Here is a 20,814-nt window from a genome sequence, read left to right as displayed (position 1 = left end):
AGGAAATATTGAATCACTAACATAATGTAGGTCTCATAACCATTGGTCATTCTGTACAGTAGACAAAACACAACAGTAATGCTATTTTGAAAACGTAAAACATTCTCACACCATATTCACTTCTGATATTTAGGAGATTTTATTTATCAAAAAGAGAATGAAAGTAAATGTTTCAATGACAAAATAAAGAGCTGAGGAGTAATATACTGTGCCACAAATTCCTTTCTGAACACCTACGTTCTCATAAAATATGATTCCCATTGTGAATAACCATATTCTGCGACGCTGAGAACTTCTACAAGCACTGAAGGAATATATTCCAGCAATAAAGCACAACTTAGTTAAAGCAGAAAAACCTTCACAGGTATCCACAGCTATCATTTCTCTTCTCATCGCCCACACCACAATTCAAGAAACTTTAAGCTTTACATAAAATAACAATTTTCTCAGGGATATGAGAAGCTAACTTACATCACCTTACATGTATGCATAGATTTGAATCGTGATGCCAGACCTTGAGGATAGGTTCCAGTGGAGGCTGCTGAGGGGAGGACGGCTCATAATAATGGCTGGAACGGAGTATGGAATGGCATCACATGGAAACCATGTTTTTGATGTTTTTAATACCATTCCAACATTCCCGCTCCAGCCATTGCCACGAGTCCTTAGTTAAAGTGCCACCAAAATCCTGTGATTGGTTCAGAAAAACAATTTGGTGCTTTTGGTTCATTTTGTTCCTTTTCTCAGCAAGGTACAAATTAAAAAAACAAAATAAAAAAGCTTGGCACAATGATTCAGCAAGACTAAGAGAAAATAACAATAATTAAACACTTCAGATTTGTGTATGCATGCGATGAGTTAAGAGCTAAAGCCCACTGATGCTGGGGGAGTGTGAGGGAAGAGTTATAAAGAAGGATGCATGACGTCGGAAGCAGAAAAGGCTAGGAGCTGCACACTGAAGCTGCACACTGAAGCTGCACACTGAAGAGTCTTACCCATCTTTTCAGAGAACTCAGTAATAGCACACACATACAGCCCAGAGGAGAAATCAGAGAGATGATAATCACCCCTCTGAGAGATGAATTAAGTCTATTACTATCTCTAAATGAGCCTTTCTGGAAAAATATGTAACAGGATGAGACATTTGGAGGGAATGGAGGGAAATTGGTTGACTCTACTGCCAATTGATTGGCCAGAGGGTGAGTGCTTCAGGCGATCAACAAACATGTAATTTATGTCACATGTTCCACTCTTTACACTCAGATCATGGCAGATAGAGATGTTTGTGTGCAAGTGTGCCTGTGTTTGCATGAGCGAGAGAGGGGGAGAGGATAGCAAGAGTAAAATGATAGTAAAATAGGACTATGAAAAAAGCTGTGAATCATATTTTAAAGTACTGTTGGTTTTTTTCATACCATTTGATACATTTTTGTCTAATGATCATTTATATATTCATAAGTACGACACAACATTTTAATATCATACTTCATAGATACAGTAGGATCAGATAAATATGATCCAGTGTTTAAAAAACAAAAACAAGTTAACAAACACAGAGGAAAACAGGGTAAAGTAAGTGGATACATCAACAGCTCTGGGTGACACCACACCTGAAGCTTCTCTTCCATGATTTGCTGGTTGGCTGCCACAGCTACCACAGTTAGGTACAGTATAAATGAGCCACAGTAGACTAGTATGCCATTCACTTGAAGATGGTAATAGAAGTACCAGCTATCCCCCCCACACACACCCCACCCACCCACACACACACACACACACACACACATATACCTGCGCACACCAAATATCTAACTATATAACCAAGGAGGGACAACCATGACGAAGTAGAGGTGTTGGTGTGGGGCAGGCCCCTCCTGTTCTGAGACAGCTGGTACAGGTCAGGGGTCAGGTGGGGCAGAAGCAGCGAGGTCACAGCATTATGACAGCGGCTACCTGGGAAACACAAGCACACCAGACAAAATGCATCAATCATTAACCAGCTCTATATAGGCAAGCTATCGATAGGATGACAACCGCTAATGTAGGCTACTCACAAAGCTAAGCTTTCTAAACCAAGTCTAAACCAATACCACAGGTGTAATATTCATGTACATATACCTTTACATCCACTACTAACCGCCGCCGTGGGCAAATATTATTTTCCCTTTTTTTAATAAAAATAATAATAATTAATTGGTGAGGAACCAATTTGTACTTTTTATTATGGAAGTGACACAAGGTCGTGAGTAGTATTTTATGATTGGTGGTCAGTGTATGAGTTTTAATTAAGTCTGGGCCAGAGTTCAACCAGCTGGAGATCCAACTGGTTCATTAATCCGCAGTCCCATGTGACGGGCATATAGTAGAATTACAAAAGACCACAGTGCATCACTTTTGTCTCATATTATACTCAGGAGTTGTCCAACAGGAAACTCCTAAGTTAATTACAGCTTGTAGGTGTCACGCCTTGGTCATAGTATTTTGTGTTTTCGTTATATATTTGGTCAGGCCAGGGTGTGACATGGGTTTATTTGTTGTGTTTCGTATTGGGGTATTATAGGAATTGGGATTGCAGCTGAGTAGGGGTGTAGCTTAGGTTTGGCTGCCTGAGGCGGTTCTCAATCAGAGTCAGGTGATTCTCGTTGTCTCTGATTGGGAACCATATTTAAGTAGCCGGGGTTTCACTGTGTATTTTGTGGGTGATTGTTCCTGTCTCTGTGTAGTATTCACCAGATAGGCTGTAATTAGGTTTCACGTTTCGTTTGTTGTTTTGTATTTATTTTGTTATTTCATGTATCACTATTTTCTACATTAAAGAACATGAGTAACCACCACGCTGCATTTCGGTCCTCTCCTTCGACAGACGAACGTCGTTACAGAATCACCCACCACACCCGGACCGAGCGGCGTGGTAACAGGCAGCGACAGCAGGAGCAGCGAAAGGAGGATGAATTGTTCGGAGAAGGACCCTGGGATCAGCCGGGAGAATATCGCCGCCCCAAAGAGGAACTAGAGGCGGCGAGAGCTGAGAGACGCTGGTATGAGGAGAAACAACAGCGGCAGCAGGAGCTACAAAATCGGGACTATACGACGTGGGAAGAAATAGACAGGTGGGCGGTCGACCCAGAGAGAGTGCCGGAGCCCGCCTGGGATTCGCTGGAGCAGTGCGAAGAGGGTTATAGGAGAATGGAGTTGGAGAGACAATCACGACGGCGCAGAAGAAAGCCCGTGAGTCAGCCCCAAAAATGTATTGGGAGGGGGCTCAGGGAGAGAGTGGCAGAGTCAGGAGATAGACCTGAGCCAACTCTCCTTGTTAATCGTGAGGAGCCAAGGAGGACACCAGAACCAGAGCCGGTGTTAGAGGTGAACGAAGCAGAGACTGTGAAGGAGTTAATGGGGAAAGTGGAGTGGAGAGTAATGAGGGAGTTGCTAGCTTGGTGCTATAGGTACAAAATTAGTCAGACGGAGCGAGTCGGGGATTTGATGGCACCTGGGTCAGCGCTCCATACTCGTCCTGAGGTGCGTGTGAGTCGGCTGGTGAAAAATGTGCCAGCCTCACGCACTAGGCCTCCTGTGTACCTACCTAGCCTTGCACGTCCTGTGCCAGTCCTGCTCTCAGGCTCTCCAGTACACCTTCACGGTCCAGTCCATCCTGTGCCACCTTCACATACCAGTCCTCCGGTGGCAGCTCCCCGCACCAGGCTTCCTGTGCGTGTCCTCGATCCAGTACCACCAGTTCCAGCACCACGCACCAGGCCTTCAGTGCGCCTCGCCTGTTCAGCGCAGCCAGCGCTTTCCTCCTCTCCTGCGCTGTTGGAGTCTCCCGCCTGTTTAGCGCAGCCAGAGCCTTCCTCCTCTACAGCGCTGCCGGAGCCTCCTGCCTGTTCGGAGCAGCCAGAGCTGCCAGACTGCATGGAGCAGCCAGAGCTGCCATTCTGCATGGAGCAGCCAGAGCTGTCAGCCTGCATGGAGCAGCCAGAGTTGTCAGCCTGCATGGAGCAGCCTGAGCTGTCAGACTGCATGGAGCAGCCTGAGCTGTCAGTCTGCATGGAGCAGCCAGAGCTGTCAGTCTGCATGGAGCAGCCAGAGCTGCCAGTCTGCATGGAGCAGCCAGAGCTGTCAGTCTGCATGGAGCAGACTGAGCTGTCAGTCTGCATGGAGCAGCCAGAGCTGTCAATCTGCATGGAGCAGCCAGAGCTGTCAGTCTGCATGGAGCAGCCAGAGCTGTCAATCTGCATGGAGCAGCCAGAGCTGCCAATCTGCATGGAGCAGCCAGAGCTGCCAGTCTACATGGAGCAGCCAGAGCTGTCAGTCAACAAGGATCAGCCAGAGCAGCTAGATCCGCCAGTCAGCCATGATCTTCCAGATCTGCCAGTCAACCAGACTCTTCCAAATCCGCCAGCCAGCCAGGAGCTGCCGGAGCCAACTACCTGCCTGAGCTCCATCTCAGTACTGGGCTTCCTCTCAGTGCTGAGCTTCCTTTCAGTGCTGGGTTTCCTCTCAGTGCTGGGCTTCCTCTCAGTGCTGGGCTTCCCCTCAGTGCCGAGCTGCCCCTCAGTCTCGAGCTGCCCCTCAGTCCCGAGCTGCCCCTCAGTCCTGAGCTACCCCTCAGTCCTGAGCTTCCCCTCAGTCCCGAGCTGCTTCTGTCCCGAGCTGCCCCTCTGTCCCGAGCTGCCCCTCTGTCCCGAGCTGCCCCTCAGTCCCGAGCTGCCCCTCAGTCCCGAGCTGCCCCTCAGTCGAGTGGGGTTCTGGGTGAGGACTATTAGGCCATGGTCGGCGGCGAGGGTGGATTATCCCAGGACGCGAGGGGGAGGAACTATGACATTTATGAAGTGGGGTCCACGTCCCGAGCCGGAGCCGCCACCATGGACAGACGCCCACCCGGACCCTCCCTATGGTTTTGAGGTGCGTCCGGGAGTCCGCACCTTAGGGAGGGGGGGGGGTTCTGTCACGCCTTGGTCATAGTATTTTGTGTTTTCGTTATATATTTGGTCAGGCCAGGGTGTGACATGGGTTTATTTGTTGTGTTTCGTATTGGGGTATTATAGGAATTGGGATTGCGGCTGAGTAGGGGTGTAGCTTAGGTTTGGCTGCCTGAGGCGGTTCTCAATCAGAGTCAGGTGATTCTCGTTGTCTCTGATTGGGAACCATATTTAGGTAGCCGGGGTTTCACTGTGTATTTTGTGGGTGATTGTTCCTGTCTCTGTGTAGTATTCACCAGATAGGCTGTAATTAGGTTTCACGTTTCGTTTGTTGTTTTTGTATTTATTTTGTTATATCATGTATTGCTATTTTCTACATTAAAGAACATGAGTAACCACCACGCTGCATTTCGGTCCTCTCCTTCGACAGACGAACGTCGTTACAGTAGGTAAGATGATCTAAGGGTTATGCAGTACACAATATGTTGGGCTGAATAGAATACACAGAATGGTGCTTTAGATGTTTGTTATGTGTCTAACTATACAACTTCGAAGATGATTTCAGGGTTATACTGTATGTTGTGCTGAGAAAATACCATGTATTGTGCCGTCTGTGCTGTATTGAACTTACACTACCGTTCAAAAGTTTAGGGTCACTTAGAAATGTCCTTGTTTTTGAAAGAAAAGCCATTTTTTTGTCCATTAAAATAACATAACATTGCTCAGAAATACAGTGTAGACATTGTTAATGTTGTAAATGACTATTGTAGCTGGAAACGGCAGATTTTTAATGGAATATCTACATAGTACTGAGGCCCATTATCAGCAACCATCACTCTTGTGTTCCAATGGCACGTTGTGCTAGCAGTGAAGAGGCGACTCTGGGATGCTGGCCTTCTAGGCAGAGTTTCTCTGTCCAGTGTCTATGTTCTTTTGCCCATCTTAATCTTTTATTTTTATTGGCCAGTCTGAGATATGTATTTTTTTTCCAACTCTGCCTAGAAGGCCAGCATCCCGGAGTCGCCTCTTCACTGTTGACGTTGAGACTGGTGTTTTGTGGGTACTATTTAATGAAGCTGCCAGTTGAGGACTTGTGAGGCATCTGTTTCTCAAACTAGACACTCTAATGTACTTGTCCTCTTGCTCAGTTGTGCACTGGGGCCTCCCACTCCTCTTTCTATTCTGGTTAGAGACAGTTTTCGCTGTTCTGTGAAGGGAGTAGTACACAGAGTTGTACGAGATCTTCAGTTTCTTGGCAATTTCTCGCCTTTATTTCTCAGAACAAGAATAGACTGACGAGTTTCAGAAGAAAGTTATTTGTTTCTGGCCATTTTGAGCATGTAATCAAACCCACAAATGCTGATGCTCCAGATACTCAACTAGTCTAAAGAAGGCCAGTTTCATTGTTTCTTTAATCAGAACAACAGTTTTCAGCTGTGCTAACATAATTGCAGAAGACTTTTCTAATGATCAATTAGCCCTTTAAAATTATAAACTTAGATTAGCTAACACAACGTGCCATTGGAACACAGGAGTGATGGTTGCTGATAATGGGCCTTTGTACGCCTATGTAGATTCAATTTTATATTATTTTAATGGACCAAAAATGTGCTTTTCTTTCAAAAACAAGGACATTTCAAAGTGACCCCAAACTTTTGAACGGTAGTGTATGTTATGTTGAACTATTCAATCGTTATCGTTCCATGTCATAATTGTAGTTGTAAATTAATAGACATTTGGGGTGAGTCACAAAGAACTATTGCTGAGATCGGCTTTGTATTGCACCCACAGGGCAAACAACACCCACAGAGCAAACAATGGCTACTTCCTCCAACTACCTCTGCCTCACACCTGACACTATGGAGTCCATTCTTCCAAGCTATCTGTCACTCAGTCCCTCTTTCTCCACTTCTCCTCTCATCTTCAGTGAGTCCATCACTACCTTTCCAAATACGTCCATTGGAGGGGTCTGGCGGTCATGTCAGAGAGGGCTAATCACCAAAGCAGATCTCTCTCCAGCAATCTCTCTCCTCACTCTTTTTTCTCTACTCTCTATCTACTGCTACTCAGGACCTGACCAGCCAATCTCTGATTAAAACTCACACCACCTTATTTCAGAGAGAGAGAGAGAGAGAGAGTGGCGGATTGAGAGAGGCCACAGCCTGTGAAATGGGGGCAGAGTTCCTGATGGCCATTGGCTTCGACTGCCCAGAGCCAGGCATGCCTGTTTGGGTAAGAGTCTAGAAGAGAAAAGACCCGTACAACTGAAGTTGGAAAAAGAAAAAAAACAATACACCACTGTGGTGTTATATTTTTCATTCAACTCTCATTCACATAGGTCTGTCTAATTCAGACACTCTCTTTTTTGTCAAGATAGATCCTGGTGTACGAGAGGTAAGCAAGGGCAACCAACAGCTTTACATTATTCCAAGTTCTTGCGACACACAAAGCTAGGAAATTGAAAATGTAAAACTCAGACCTGCTTGTATATCATTATACTCTTGGGTAAAGTATTTATTTTTAGGGCAATATTGGTAGAAATGTTACAAATATGGAGGTTCAGGACCAGTGGAAGCTCCTTGAAGGAGGAATGGGAGGACCTTCCTACTCAGTGAATTTCATTTTTTAAAATTGTGAAACATTAAAAAAGTTATCATTTTGAGATATATCTATACTAATTATATTCACGTCACCAAATAATTGATGAAAAAATACTGTTATGCAATGAAGGTCTACAATAGCCTCAACAGCACTCTCTGGGGTAGCACCATGGTGTAGCCAGAGGACATATAGTTCCCATCCTCCTCTGGGTATATTGACTTCAATATAAAACCTAGGAAGCCCCCTTTCATAGACTTACAAAGTAATTATTACAGCTCCCGGAGGACGTTCTCCAACATATCAGAACTCTTGCAACATGAACTGACATGTTATCTACCCAATCAAAGAATCAGAGAATGAATCTTGTACTTAAAGCATAAGCTACAGCTAGCTGACACTGCAGTGCATACAATGTGGTGAGTAGTTGAACAGTTTTGACCAAATACATTTCTTTAAAAATTAAGGAGAAGCAAGAGAGAGAGAGCGAGAGCTAGCTATATTTTGTTGTCTCCTTTTCACTTTCACTTACTTAGCTAGTGAATGCAGCTAGCTAGTTTAGCATACTCAAACACCCGGCTCAAACAGAGAGGGAACAGAGAGGGATGCTATGTTAGCTAGCTGGCTATGTCTGTCCAACAATGGAACTCTGGAAGTCAAGGTAAGCTTTTGGTTGTATTCATTTAATGCCACCAGGGCCCACCGGTGTAATTGCTAAACTACTTTCTGTACACTGGACTGCGTGATTGTACCAGGTTTACTAATGCGTTAGTTCTCTCTATGTTGACTTTGATGATAGCTAATATGACGTCAATATGTCGTGGGGGGGTATGAAGGAATATGATGCAAACCATTAACTTGATAGAACCCACAATCTATCTGCACCCCACCCTACCATCCCTACCCTGATTGGAGTAAACTAACAGACAGCAATACTTCTACTGCTACTGCTCACATGTACGTTACATGTAGTTAAATAATTATACATATATTCTTCATTTCCTCTTTCTGCAAGCGCTGGATTTTCAACCAACCGACCATTCATTCTGATCTTAGAAAGGTGGAGGGTGGAGAGGAGGAAAGAGTATGAAGTTTGGCAGGGGGATGAAGATGACTACGCTGCAGACCTCTGTCTATGAAAAGACCCCAGGCTTCCGTCAGATTGGTGATTTTATACCCATCTGAACAATGTCCTGATCCAGACAGGTTGGAATGATGCCAGGAAGGAGGGGGAAGAGAAGAGAGAGAGGCACAGATGAACAGATGGAATTAGAGAACAAAATAGGGGACTAAAAATGAGGAGAATTGTTGATAAAAATGGGGAATACGGTGGATAAAATGAATGGGACAGAGTAGAGGACAAGCAAAGACAAAGAGAGCGAGTAATCGAGAATGAGAGATTGAGTAAAAGAGAGTGAACGAGAGAGAAACAGAAAGAGAGAGAGAAACCAAGAGAGAAAATGAAAGGAAGAGAAAAGGAGAGAGCGTGAGGTAGAGAGTAACGGTAGGGAGATATGGTACTTTGAAGAGATCAGAGGGCATGAGGCTACCCTGTCTCCCTGGCACACACACAGAGAGGGAGAGAGAGCTCTGCCAGTATCACCCACTTCAAAGCTCTGTCTTTGTGCCACCACAACGAGACCCCATTCTCCTCCGGAAGAGTCTGGGAGACACACACGTGCACACACAGACAGACAGACAGACAGACAGACAGACAGACAGACAGACAGACAGACAGACAGACAGACAGACAGACAGACAGACAGACAGACAGACAGACAGACAGACAGACAGACAGACAGACAGACAGACAGACAGACAGACAGACAGACAGACAGACAGACAGACAGACAGACAGACAGACAGACAGACAGACAGACAGACAGACAGACAGACAGACAGACAGACAGACAGACAGACAGACAGACAGACAGACAGCAGACAGACAGACAGACAGACAGACAGACAGACAGACAGACAGACAGACAGACAGACAGACAGACAGACAGACAGACAGACAGACAGACAGACAGACAGACAGACAGACAGACAGACAGACAGACAGACAGACAGACAGACAGACAGACAGACAGACAGACAGACAGACAGACAGACAGACAGACAGACAGACAGACAGACAGACAGACAGACAGACAGACAGACAGACAGACAGACAGACAGACAGACAGACAGACAGACAGACAGACAGACAGACAGACAGACAGACAGACAGACAGACAGACAGACAGACAGACAGACAGACAGACAGACAGACAGACAGACAGACAGACAGACAGACAGACAGACAGACAGACAGACAGACAGACAGACAGACAGACAGACAGACAGACAGACAGACAGACAGACAGACAGACAGACAGACAGACAGACAGACAGACAGACAGACAGACAGACAGACAGACAGACAGACAGACAGACAGACAGACAGACAGACAGACAGACAGACAGACAGACAGCTTAATCTTCTGCACTGTATCTTTTGTAAAGCAAGGGGGCGCTAGAAAGCTGTTTGAGCATAACTCCACCTCGTCATTGAAAGACGTGGGCGGAAAGGAGGGAGGAAAGGAGGGAGGTTAGGAGGAAGGGAATGAAAGCCAATAAATACAGACAGTCCCCAAGATGAATGCTGGAGTGACAAGCTGAGGGAAATAGTATTGCAGCAGTTTAGACATCTGGTAACGTGCCTCAGTACAATATACAAACAATATAAAAACCCCAGACAGGATGTCTAATGAGAGAAAGGCAGGAGATAAACTGAATTAAAAAAAGATATTGATGAAAGTGTCAAGGTACTGTACTGTACTGTAGATAACATAGACAAGTCAGATAACAGACCAGTGGAGGCTGTTGTCACATTAAATCACGTTTGATACCTTAATCTATTCCAACCATTACAATGATCCAGTTTCCCTTCACTTGCCTGCACTGCAAAAGACATGTCAAATCTCCTTTGTACTGAGTGAGTTGGTGGAGATGTTTACTATCGCCCAGCCAGAGTGAAGGAAGATTTAGAAGTCAAACTGAAATCCAGGGTGGATGGGATCAATGTGAGCAGCTGGGGAGGGGTTGTGTTTTGAAGGACCCTGTTCTGTCCGTCACGGCCCATTTCCAGCAGAGCCAGTGTCCAGATGCATGGAGCTGATAGGCCGTATCAATCACAACCCAAACTGGCTCCACGGCACAGCTATCACAGCAATCGATTGTCAGTCACAGGCTGGATGAATGGCGTAGACTCGGAGCCAACAGGTTGACCGGGTGGTGTGTGTGTGATTGTGGGGGGAAAGAGGGAAGAGGAGAAGCAGATATTTCGCATGACAGCCTAGTTTGACCACTCACATTCAAGTATCTATATTACTAAATCTATATTACTATTACTCTCTATCTTAACACATTTGATGGCTACACCGTTGTGTACAACAGTATATCCAGTCTGAACATAGCTCACCCATTGTACTGCATATCAGACCTACAGTCTGTCCACTCAAATACACTGGTGAACACAATGACATAGTGGATGGATTTATGCTGCCTCTTTAACCCTCCATGTGAGGTCCCTCCATACCTAAGCTGCTACCCACCATCCATCCTTCCCTCTATCCCTTGACTCTCTCCAAAATGTCATCTGTCTGTGTGGGGAGCTCTGTGTGATCAGGCTGGTGTAATGACAGCCTAAGCCGTCCGCTGGAAGGTCTCATACATTAAGGAGCTGGCCAATCAGCTTTAGGTAATCTCAGCTCTACTTCCTGGAGAACGCTGGCTGTGCGGAGCAGGCTTGGAGAGAGACAGGCGGTTTCGGCAGCTGGGGATATGTGTGTGTGTGAGTGCTTTTATGTGGAGGGTCTATATGTTTATATGTGTGGGGTGTATAATTCTGAATTGATAATATTTACAGTAAATGGAGAGTAATAAAATGTATTTGTAAGTTGTGTTAATCATTTTGACCATAGCTACTTGTTTGTGAAATGTGTTACTGCTAGTCTCAGATCACCTGTGTCACATAGTGTTGTGTTGTCTCACGGAAAGAGAAACGTCAGTGACAGTCCCATACCCACAGAGTCACAGTAATCCCCTGCAGCAAAGTTGGGAGTAAGCTGACGGCATGGAAAAAGATAAACAAGGATTGTCATTTTTCACCCCGTAATGGAAAATTGCGCAGCACTTTCTCTCCTCAGCATTTATCTCTAATACAGTTTTAAAAAATCCATACACTCTAATTTACCACAATCATTTCTACATACAAAATATACTTTCTAACTCTTTGCACTTTGTTTTCTTTCTTCCAATTTAGTTAGCTATTTCATTCTTACTTTAGGGAAGATATCAAAAGCAGAAATAGTTTGAGCAAGAAGGCCTGAATCCACAATATCAAAACAATCTGAATTGGCTATTTTTCTCAAACCACAAACCAATACTTTTATTTAAATCGACTCCTATCGTTTAACAAAATAGTCATTTTCTCAATAATAAAAAACTGCAGTCTCCCAAACATCTGAAGTTAACAAAAAATAAAGTGACAGTCAGACTGAAACATTCTGAAAGCAAAAAGAAAACTTTTTCTTCCCTTCCCTCGTAGAGCAGAGGATAGATTGAGGACGTCAGTGACGAATGTCTTGCATTAACTTTGTTGTTTATTTCCCCCCGTAAGCAGTGAAATAACCCTATTAAATCAAGTAGTCACTCGACCATTAATCTCAATGCAGCTGACTAGTCCCTCAAAGCTAAATGGGGTTTAGAATTTGCATGAGGCGAGTTTACCCACAAAGCCTTGCCTAAGAGGATTGCAGTTCAGACAGAGAGCTTATTGTCACACTTGTTCATAGACACGGATTAACGGTAGTAGACCACAAAAGGACTGCGCTAACTTCATGGCAAGTCCCACAAGTTCCCCCTCACTGCATTGCTAGTGAAGAGATCTCTCTTTCAGGGGCGAAAATACAGCCAATTACAATGCAGCAGTTACTTCTGTGACATCTATCAATTAATAGCTACTCTGTACTTTTCATTTCACATGAGTACTTACTGCACGGTTATTTGCCTTTTTGACTTCAGTTTCAATATCAGGTGTTTATGGATGCCAGGAAGGCCTGAAAATACAGCATTTTGGGTAACTCAGATTGTTCTGGCATTTCTCACATAGAAACTTCATTGGGAGGAACAATGTTGAATATGCTTTTATAAGAATATTTTGAAGATAAATACACAACGCAGAGACAGAGGACGAGAAGTCAATAGAGTAGTAACGATCAATGTAATAGGGAATTATCAATGGAAGTAGTTGGTTTTCAGTTCAACATCTGTTAGGAATGTCAGTCCTGAACTTATAACTAGTGTGGCACGTTCTCATTGGTCCAACCTGAAATAGGATACTTGTTATTTGGGCATTGGCTCAGTTTTATTGCAAGTAATTCTAATTGGTCAACCACAGGCTAGGGCTGGGTTATAAACTACATCCTGTTCCTTTCTTCTGTGGAGAGAATCACAGAAGAGAGTCTCAGGAGAGCATCACTGAGGACAGGGGAGAATGACCATCTACTGCCAATCATGATTTGTCCTTTTTGAATAAACCTATTTTCCTCCCCCTGATTTGCTTTGGGGTATGTGTTATTGAAGAGTAACATCAACAGCTAACACTTTTTATATTTGTATCACAAACCATTTTGGAGAAAATCATGACGAAAGTGGCCATTTTAGGCCCTTTTTAGCCCTACCTTAATAGCCCTACCTCTTGTCAGCAGCCTGATCACTACAAATAGACTTCGATTTAAAGTGGTTGAAAAGGTCGTGAGAATGTCGATATATGCCTTCTTCAGCACTCACAAAAAAAATAAAAAAGCCAATGTGGATGCTCGGAGTCGGAGAGCACAGCTTAGACCACTGCACCACCCCAGTTCACAATGCTCTAGCAAGCCGTGGGAATAGCTGACGATAGTTGATGGAAACACCAAGTGCCCTCCCCAAACCATAGCCCTAACCTTAATCACTCGGAATGAATGCCTAAACTGTTCATCTTTCAGCTGTTTCTGTTTTAACCCTGTAACCACGCAGAATTAACCCTGTAACGACACAGAATTAACCCTGTAACCACGCAGAATTAACCCCCCTGTAACGACACAGAATTAACCCTGTAACCACGCAGAATTACCCTGTAACGACACAGAATTAACCCTGTAACCACGCAGAATTACCCTGTAACGACACAGAATTAACCCTGTAACCACGCAGAATTAACCCTGTAACGACACAGAATTAACCCTGTAACGACACAGAATTACCCTGTAACGACACAGAATTAACCCTGTAACGACACAGAATTAACCCTGTAACCACGCAGAATTAACCCTGTAACGACACAGAATTAACCCTGTAACCACGCAGAATTAACCCCCCTGTAACGACACAGAATTAACCCTGTAACGACACAGAATTAACCCTGTAACGACACAGAATTAACCCTGTATCCATGCAGAATTAACCCCCCTGTAACGACACAGAATTAACCCTGTAACGACACAGAATTAACCCTGTAACGACACAGAATTAACCCTGTAACCACGCAGAATTAACCCTGTAACGACACAGAATTAACCCTGTAACCACGCAGAATTACCCTGTAACGACACAGAATTAACCCTGTAACCACGCAGAATTAACCCTGTAACGACACAGAATTAACCCTGTAACGACACAGAATTAACCCTGTAACGACACAGAATTAACCCTGTAACCACACAGAATTAACCCTGTAACGACACAGAATTAACCCTGTAACCACACAGAATTAACCCTGTAACGACACAGAATTAACCCTGTAACGACACAGAATTAACCCTGTAACGACACAGAATTAAACCTGTAACCACGCAGAATTAACCCTGTAACCAAGCAGAATTAACCCTGTAACCAAGCAGAATGAATGTGTCAAAATAGACATTCCTCCATAATAAGTCAGATCCTGAAAGGAAAATGTGAGATCCTGTTGCTGGCCCTGTCGAAGCTCACATAACAGGTCCCCGGTGTGACGACCTGAGACGACCGGAAACGTGATTCAGAGGACAGATCAGAACTTTGAGCGGCCTACAGGGCTGTGACCCAATCCAGAGCTTTGCCTGTGAGTAGGGAGATGACGAAATCCACCCTGTCTTTGTCAGAGGTGAAGTCAGCAGGGTGATGGTCTGCATACAGGTTACATTGCATGAGAAATCCTTGACATTTCCCTGGGAAGCCGTCATTTATTAGGCATGGATTTTGGGGGAGATGAACAAGAGGAGGCTGTGGCACCTGATATCGGTGAAGCAGGAATGGTCTGGTGAAGGAGGTCGTCGATTCATTCCTCCTGTCTGGCTAGAAGTAGCTGCAGCTGTCGTTTTTGGTGAAGTATTCTGTAAGGAACACGATGGGAGACAGAGCTGGTTTCAAGAGCAGGGCGCAGCAGGTGTTTATTGTAAAGGACCACAGGAGGAGGCAGGTAGCTGGGTCCAGGGGCAGGCAGAACGTCATGCACATGGGATCCAAAAAGGCAACAGTACAGGAAGTGAAAAGGCTAGTAACATCGTCCGGGAGAGCAGGCAATAGGTTGATAACAGGAAATCCAATAGGCTAAAGTACAAGCAGGGAATAGGTAAAAGGCATCATTAGTGAGGCAGGCCAAAACTATAATACACTGGAGAAATACATTACAGTAAACACAGCACTCCAAATAAAAGTGTGTCACAAAACAAACAATACCTCACAATAATGGAGGTGCAAAGAACTGAACAAAATAGTGTGTGAAAATGACATACAGGTGTGTGAACAGGTGATCAGAATTCAGGGGATTGGGATCTGGAGAGTGAGCTGCGTTCAGGGGATCTACTGTGTTTGAGAGCGTGAGATGGAAAGTGGGCTATAAAGTGAGCTGCATTCAGGGGATCTACGTGTTTGAGTGTGAGTTGGAAGCAGATGTTACAACATGTTCCTTAGCAATCTACACACAATACCCCATAATGACAAAGTGAAAACAGGTTTATAGAATTGTTTGCAAATGTACATACAAAAAATGAAATACCTTATTTAAATGAGCATTCATGTTGCTATCAGCTTAGAAATTGATCTCAGGTGCATCCTGTTTATGTCACGCCCTGACCGTATAGATATTTTTATTCACTACGTTTGGTTGGTCAGGGTGTGACTCGGGTGGGAAACTCTATGTTCTGTGTTTCTATATTTTGGCCGGGTATGGTTCTCAATCAGGGACAGCTGTCTATCGTTGTCTCTGATTGGGAATCATACTTAGGCAGCCCTTTTCCCTTTTGTATTTTGTGGATAGTTGTCTATGCTATAGTGGCCTGCATAGCCCTAGTAAGCTTCACGTTCGTTTTTGTTGTTTCTTGTTTTGTTGGCAACATTTATAATAAAGAAAAATGTACGCTCACCACGCTGCACCTTGGTCCGTTCATTTCCACGACAACAGTGATCGTAACAGAACTACCCACCACCAAAGAAGGACCAAGCAGCGTGGACAGGACGAGTGGATGTGGGAGGAGATTCTGGACGGTAAACGACCCTGGACACAGGCTGGAGAATATCGCCGTCCAAAGGAGGAAATAGAGGCAGCGAAGGAGGAGCGGCGACGATATGAGGAGGCAAGTCATCGATGGAAGCCCGAGAAGCCACTCCAAAAACATTTTTTGGGGGGTGGCACACGGGGAGGTTGGCGGATCTAACTCCCCGTGCTCAAGGCAAGGAGCGCGGTACTGGTCAGGCACCGTGTTATGCGATAAAGCGCACAGTGTCTCCAGTGCGCGTACACAGCCTGGTGTGCTCGGAGCCAGCTCTCCGCAAGTGCCACGCTAGAATGGGCATCCAGCCAGGGCAAATTGTGCCAGCCCAGCGCTCTTGGTCTCCGGTGCGCCATTTCGGCCCAGGGTATCCTGCGCCGGCTCTGCGCACTGTGTCTCCGGTGCGCTGGGACAGCTCAGTGCGTCCTGTGCCTGCGCTCCGCACGTGACGGGCTAAAGTGGGCATTCAGCCGTGAGGAGCGGTGCAAGTTCTAAGCACCAGATCTCCAGTGCTCCCCCACAGCCCGGTTCAACCTGTGCCTGCGCTCTGGAGATGCCGGGCTAAAGTGGGCATTCAGCCTGGAAGAGGTCACTCCCCTTCTTGGCTTCCATGGAAACCCCCACGGGAACCTTTCCCCAATAGAATCTTTCCCCCACAGGAACCACACCTGTTGGCATTCTCACAAACACATAAATTCTCACAAACAATCACAACTTGTCTCGCAGCTCTGGTATATAAAGCTTTTTTGAGGCCTTGCTCACAATTCATTCTGTCGCAGCACAATGACCAAACGATTTACTGGATGTGAGGCTCTTGATCATATCTTTGATCATGACACTGGTGAGGAGGAGAGAGTCCTTGTTGAACTTTGACACAAAGTAGTATGTGATAAATAGCACAATGTGTTTCATCTGAGTATTTATTATAGTCTTAATAATCCATACATTATGCTTTTTTTAAACTCAAAAACTAGTTGTATGAGCTCAGGTCAATGAGGCCTACAGGCCATAAATAGCAAATAGAAGTTCAAAACTTTAACAAGAACTTAAGTTGATGAAAATATCTAACACAACATTAGGTGATAATATATGTATTATTATGGATTTATAATCAGCAATAATGGGGTGGTCATTTTGGACCGGGAACAGAGAACAAATTAACATGAAACAAACACAACAGGAGGGTTAAGAAATAAGCTCCTGTAGACTACCAGTGCACGTTCATCCACTCAGAAAATAATTCCAGCATCCAAACCTCAACAGTGCACTGTTCAAAATGCTTATAGGAATTGTAATGACATTCGGAGATTGTCATTAGGCCTATACTTGTAGCGTGAATTGATGCATCCACTTTTGTCCACTTACGCCTCGGTCTCGACTACTGATCTCAGCCTTGTCCATGCGTGTCTCGGCCACTCGTCTCCGCCTTGTCCATGCGTGTCTCGGCCACTCGTCTCCGCCTTGTCCGTGTGTCTCGGCCACTCGTCTCCGCCTTGTCCGTGTGTCTCGGCCACTCATCTCCGCCTTGTCCGTGTGTCTCGGCCACTCATCTCAGCCTTGTCCATGCGTGTCTCGGCCACTCGTCTCCGCCTTGTCCGTGTGTCTCGGCCACTCGTCTCCGCCTTGTCCGTGTGTCTCGGCCACTCATCTCCGCCTTGTCCGTGTGTCTCGGCCACTCATCTCCGCCTTGTCCGTGTGTCTCGGCCACTCGTCTCCGCCTTGTCCGTGTGTCTCGGCCACTCGTCTCCGCCTTGTCCGTGTGTCTCGGCCACTCGTCTCCGCCTTGTCCGTGTGTCTCGGCCACTCGTCTCCGCCTTGTCCGTGTGTCTCGGCCACTCATCTCAGCCTTGTCCATGCGTGTCTCGGCCACTCGTCTCCGCCTTGTCCGTGTGTCTCGGCCACTCGTCTCCGCCTTGTCCGTGTGTCTCGGCCACTCGTCTCCGCCTTGTCCGTGTGTCTCGGCCACTCGTCTCCACCTTGTCCGTGTGTCTCGGCCACTCATCTCCGCCTTGTCCGTGTGTCTCGGCCACTCATCTCAGCCTTGTCCATGCGTGTCTCGGCCACTCGTCTCCGCCTTGTCCGTGTGTCTCGGCCACTCGTCTCCGCCTTGTCCGTGTGTCTCGGCCACTCATCTCCGCCTTGTCCGTGTGTCTCGGCCACTCGTCTCCGCCTTGTCCGTGTGTCTCGGCCACTCATCTCAGCCTTGTCCGTGTGTCTCGGCCACTCGTCTCCGCCTTGTCCGTGTGTCTCGGCCACTCGTCTCCGCCTTGTCCGTGTGTCTCGGCCACTCGTCTCCGCCTTGTCCGTGTGTCTCGGCCACTCGTCTCCGCCTTGTCCGTGTGTCTCGGCCACTCGTCTCCGCCTTGTCCGTGTGTCTCGGCCACTCGTCTCCGCCTTGTCCGTGTGTCTCGGCCACTCGTCTCCGCCTTGTCCGTGTGTCTCGGCCACTCGTCTCCGCCTTGTCCGTGTGTCTCGGCCACTCGTCTCCGCCTTGTCCGTGTGTCTCGGCCACTCGTCTCCGCCGCCTTGTCCATGCGTGTCTGTGCCACTCGTCTCCGCCTTGTCCGTGTGTCTCGGCCACTCGTCTCCGCCTTGTCCATGCGTGTCTCGGCCACTCGTCTCCGCCTTGTCCGTGTGTCTCGGCCACTCGTCTCCGCCTTGTCCATGCGTGTCTCGGCCACTCGTCTCCGCCTTGTCCGTGTGTCTCGGCCACTCGTCTCCGCCTTGTCCGTGTGTCTCGGCCACTCGTCTCCGCCTTGTCCGTGTGTCTCGGCCACTCATCTCCGCCTTGTCCATGCGTGTCTCGGCCACTCGTCTCCGCCTTGTCCGTGTGTCTCGGCCACTCGTCTCCGCCTTGTCCGTGTGTCTCGGCCACTCATCTCAGCCTTGTCCGTGTGTCTCGGCCACTCATCTCCGCCTTGTCCGTGTGTCTCGGCCACTCATCTCCGCCTTGTCCGTGTGTCTCGGCCACTCGTCTCCGCCTTGTCCGTGTGTCTCGGCCACTCGTCTCCGCCTTGTCCGTGTGTCTCGGCCACTCGTCTCCGCCTTGTCCATGCGTGTCTCGGCCACTCGTCTCCGCCTTGTCCATGCGTGTCTCGGCCACTCGTCTCCGCCTTGTCCGTGTGTCTCGGCCACTCATCTCCGCCTTGTCCGTGTGTCTCGGCCACTCATCTCCGCCTTGTCCATGCGTGTCTCGGCCACTCGTCTCCGCCTTGTCCGTGTGTCTCGGCCACTCGTCTCCGCCTTGTCCGTGTGTCTCGGCCACTCGTCTCCGCATTGTCCGTGTGTCTCGGCCACTCATCTCCGCCTTGTCCATGCGTGTCTCGGCCACTCGTCTCCGCCTTGTCCGTGTGTCTCGGCCACTCGTCTCCGCCTTGTCCGTGTGTCTCGGCCACTCATCTCAGCCTTGTCCATGCGTGTCTCGGCCACTCGTCTCCGCCTTGTCCGTGTGTCTCGGCCACTCATCTCAGCCTTGTCCATGCGTGTCTCGGCCACTCGTCTCAGCCTTGTCCATGCGTGTCTCGGCCACTCATCTCCGCCTTGTCCATGCGTGTCTCGGCCACTCGTCTCCGCCTTGTCCGTGTGTCTCGGCCACTCGTCTCCGCCTTGTCCGTGTGTCTCGGCCACTCATCTCAGCCTTGTCCATGCGTGTCTCGGCCACTCGTCTCCGCCTTGTCCATGCGTGTCTCGGCCACTCGTCTCCGCCTTGTCCATGCGTGTCTCGGCCACTCATCTCAGCCTTGTCCATGCGTGTCTCGGCCACTCGTCTCCGCCTTGTCCGTGTGTCTCGGCCACTCATCTCCGCCTTGTCCATGCGTGTCTCGGCCACTCATCTCAGCCTTGTCCATGCGTGTCTCGGCCACTCATCTCAGCCTTGTCCATGCGTGTCTCGGCCACTCATCTCAGCCTTGTCCATGCGTGTCTCGGCCACTCATCTCAGCCTTGTCCGTGTGTCTCGGCCACTCATCTCAGCCTTGTCCATGCGTGTCTCGGCCACTCGTCTCCGCCTTGTCCGTGTGTCTCGGCCACTCGTCTCCGCCTTGTCCGTGTGTCTCGGCCACTCGTCTCCGCCTTGTCCGTGTGTCTCGGCCACTCGTCTCCGCCTTGTCCGTGTGTCTCGGCCACTCGTCTCCGCCTTGTCCGTGTGCCTCGGCCACTCATCTCAGCCTTGTCCATGCGTGTCTCCGCTACTCATCTCAGCCTTGTCCATGCGTGTCTCCGCTACTCATCTCAGCCTTGTCCATGCGTGTCTCGGCCACTCGTCTCCGCCTTGTCCGTGTGTCTCGGCCACTCATCTCAGCCTTGTCCGTGTGTCTCGGCCACTCATCTCAGCCTTGTCCATGCGTGTCTCCGCTACTCATCTCCGTCTTGGCACAATGTAAGTGTTCTCATCGAACAACAACACAATTCGGAGCATATACCACGCGGTTTCAAGTCAAGTTGCTGATTTTTTACTAGGCTGACATGCAGTAATGTTAAACAATGGTGTAATAGTCTATAGTTTTTTGACATATTGCGTTAATTGTAAATTAACGTGAAATGTTTATTTCAGAATCTATGCATATTCCATATTTTAGAGTACAGGTGGTATGTATAATTCTAAAAAGGGCCTAAAATTGCCACTTAAATCATAATTTTCTATTTACAAAAGTAAAAAGCATTTCAATCTTCCTTCCTCCTAATGAAGTTTATATGTGGGAATTGCCAGAATAGAGATACCAAAAATATTTCCGGGA

The 20,814-nt window shown here is 47.3% G+C and overlaps 1 protein-coding gene across 1 annotated transcript in view; it reads right to left on the bottom strand.

The window, feature by feature from the left end:
• Positions 1 to 1,770: 1,770 nt before the first annotated feature.
• Positions 1,771 to 20,814, bottom strand: part of LOC115140901 (t-SNARE domain-containing protein 1-like) — a 125,767-nt gene continuing 106,723 nt past the window's right edge. The window contains exon 12 of the mRNA XM_029679356.2: positions 1,771 to 1,953. The gene's annotated coding sequence lies outside the window, so the exon portion shown is untranslated. The remainder of the gene's footprint in view (positions 1,954 to 20,814) is intronic.

This window comes from Oncorhynchus nerka, linkage group LG14 (assembly GCF_034236695.1).
Source record: "Oncorhynchus nerka isolate Pitt River linkage group LG14, Oner_Uvic_2.0, whole genome shotgun sequence".
Classification (NCBI taxonomy): domain Eukaryota; kingdom Metazoa; phylum Chordata; class Actinopteri; order Salmoniformes; family Salmonidae; genus Oncorhynchus; species Oncorhynchus nerka.
This window is presented reverse-complemented; position numbering and strand designations above follow the sequence as displayed.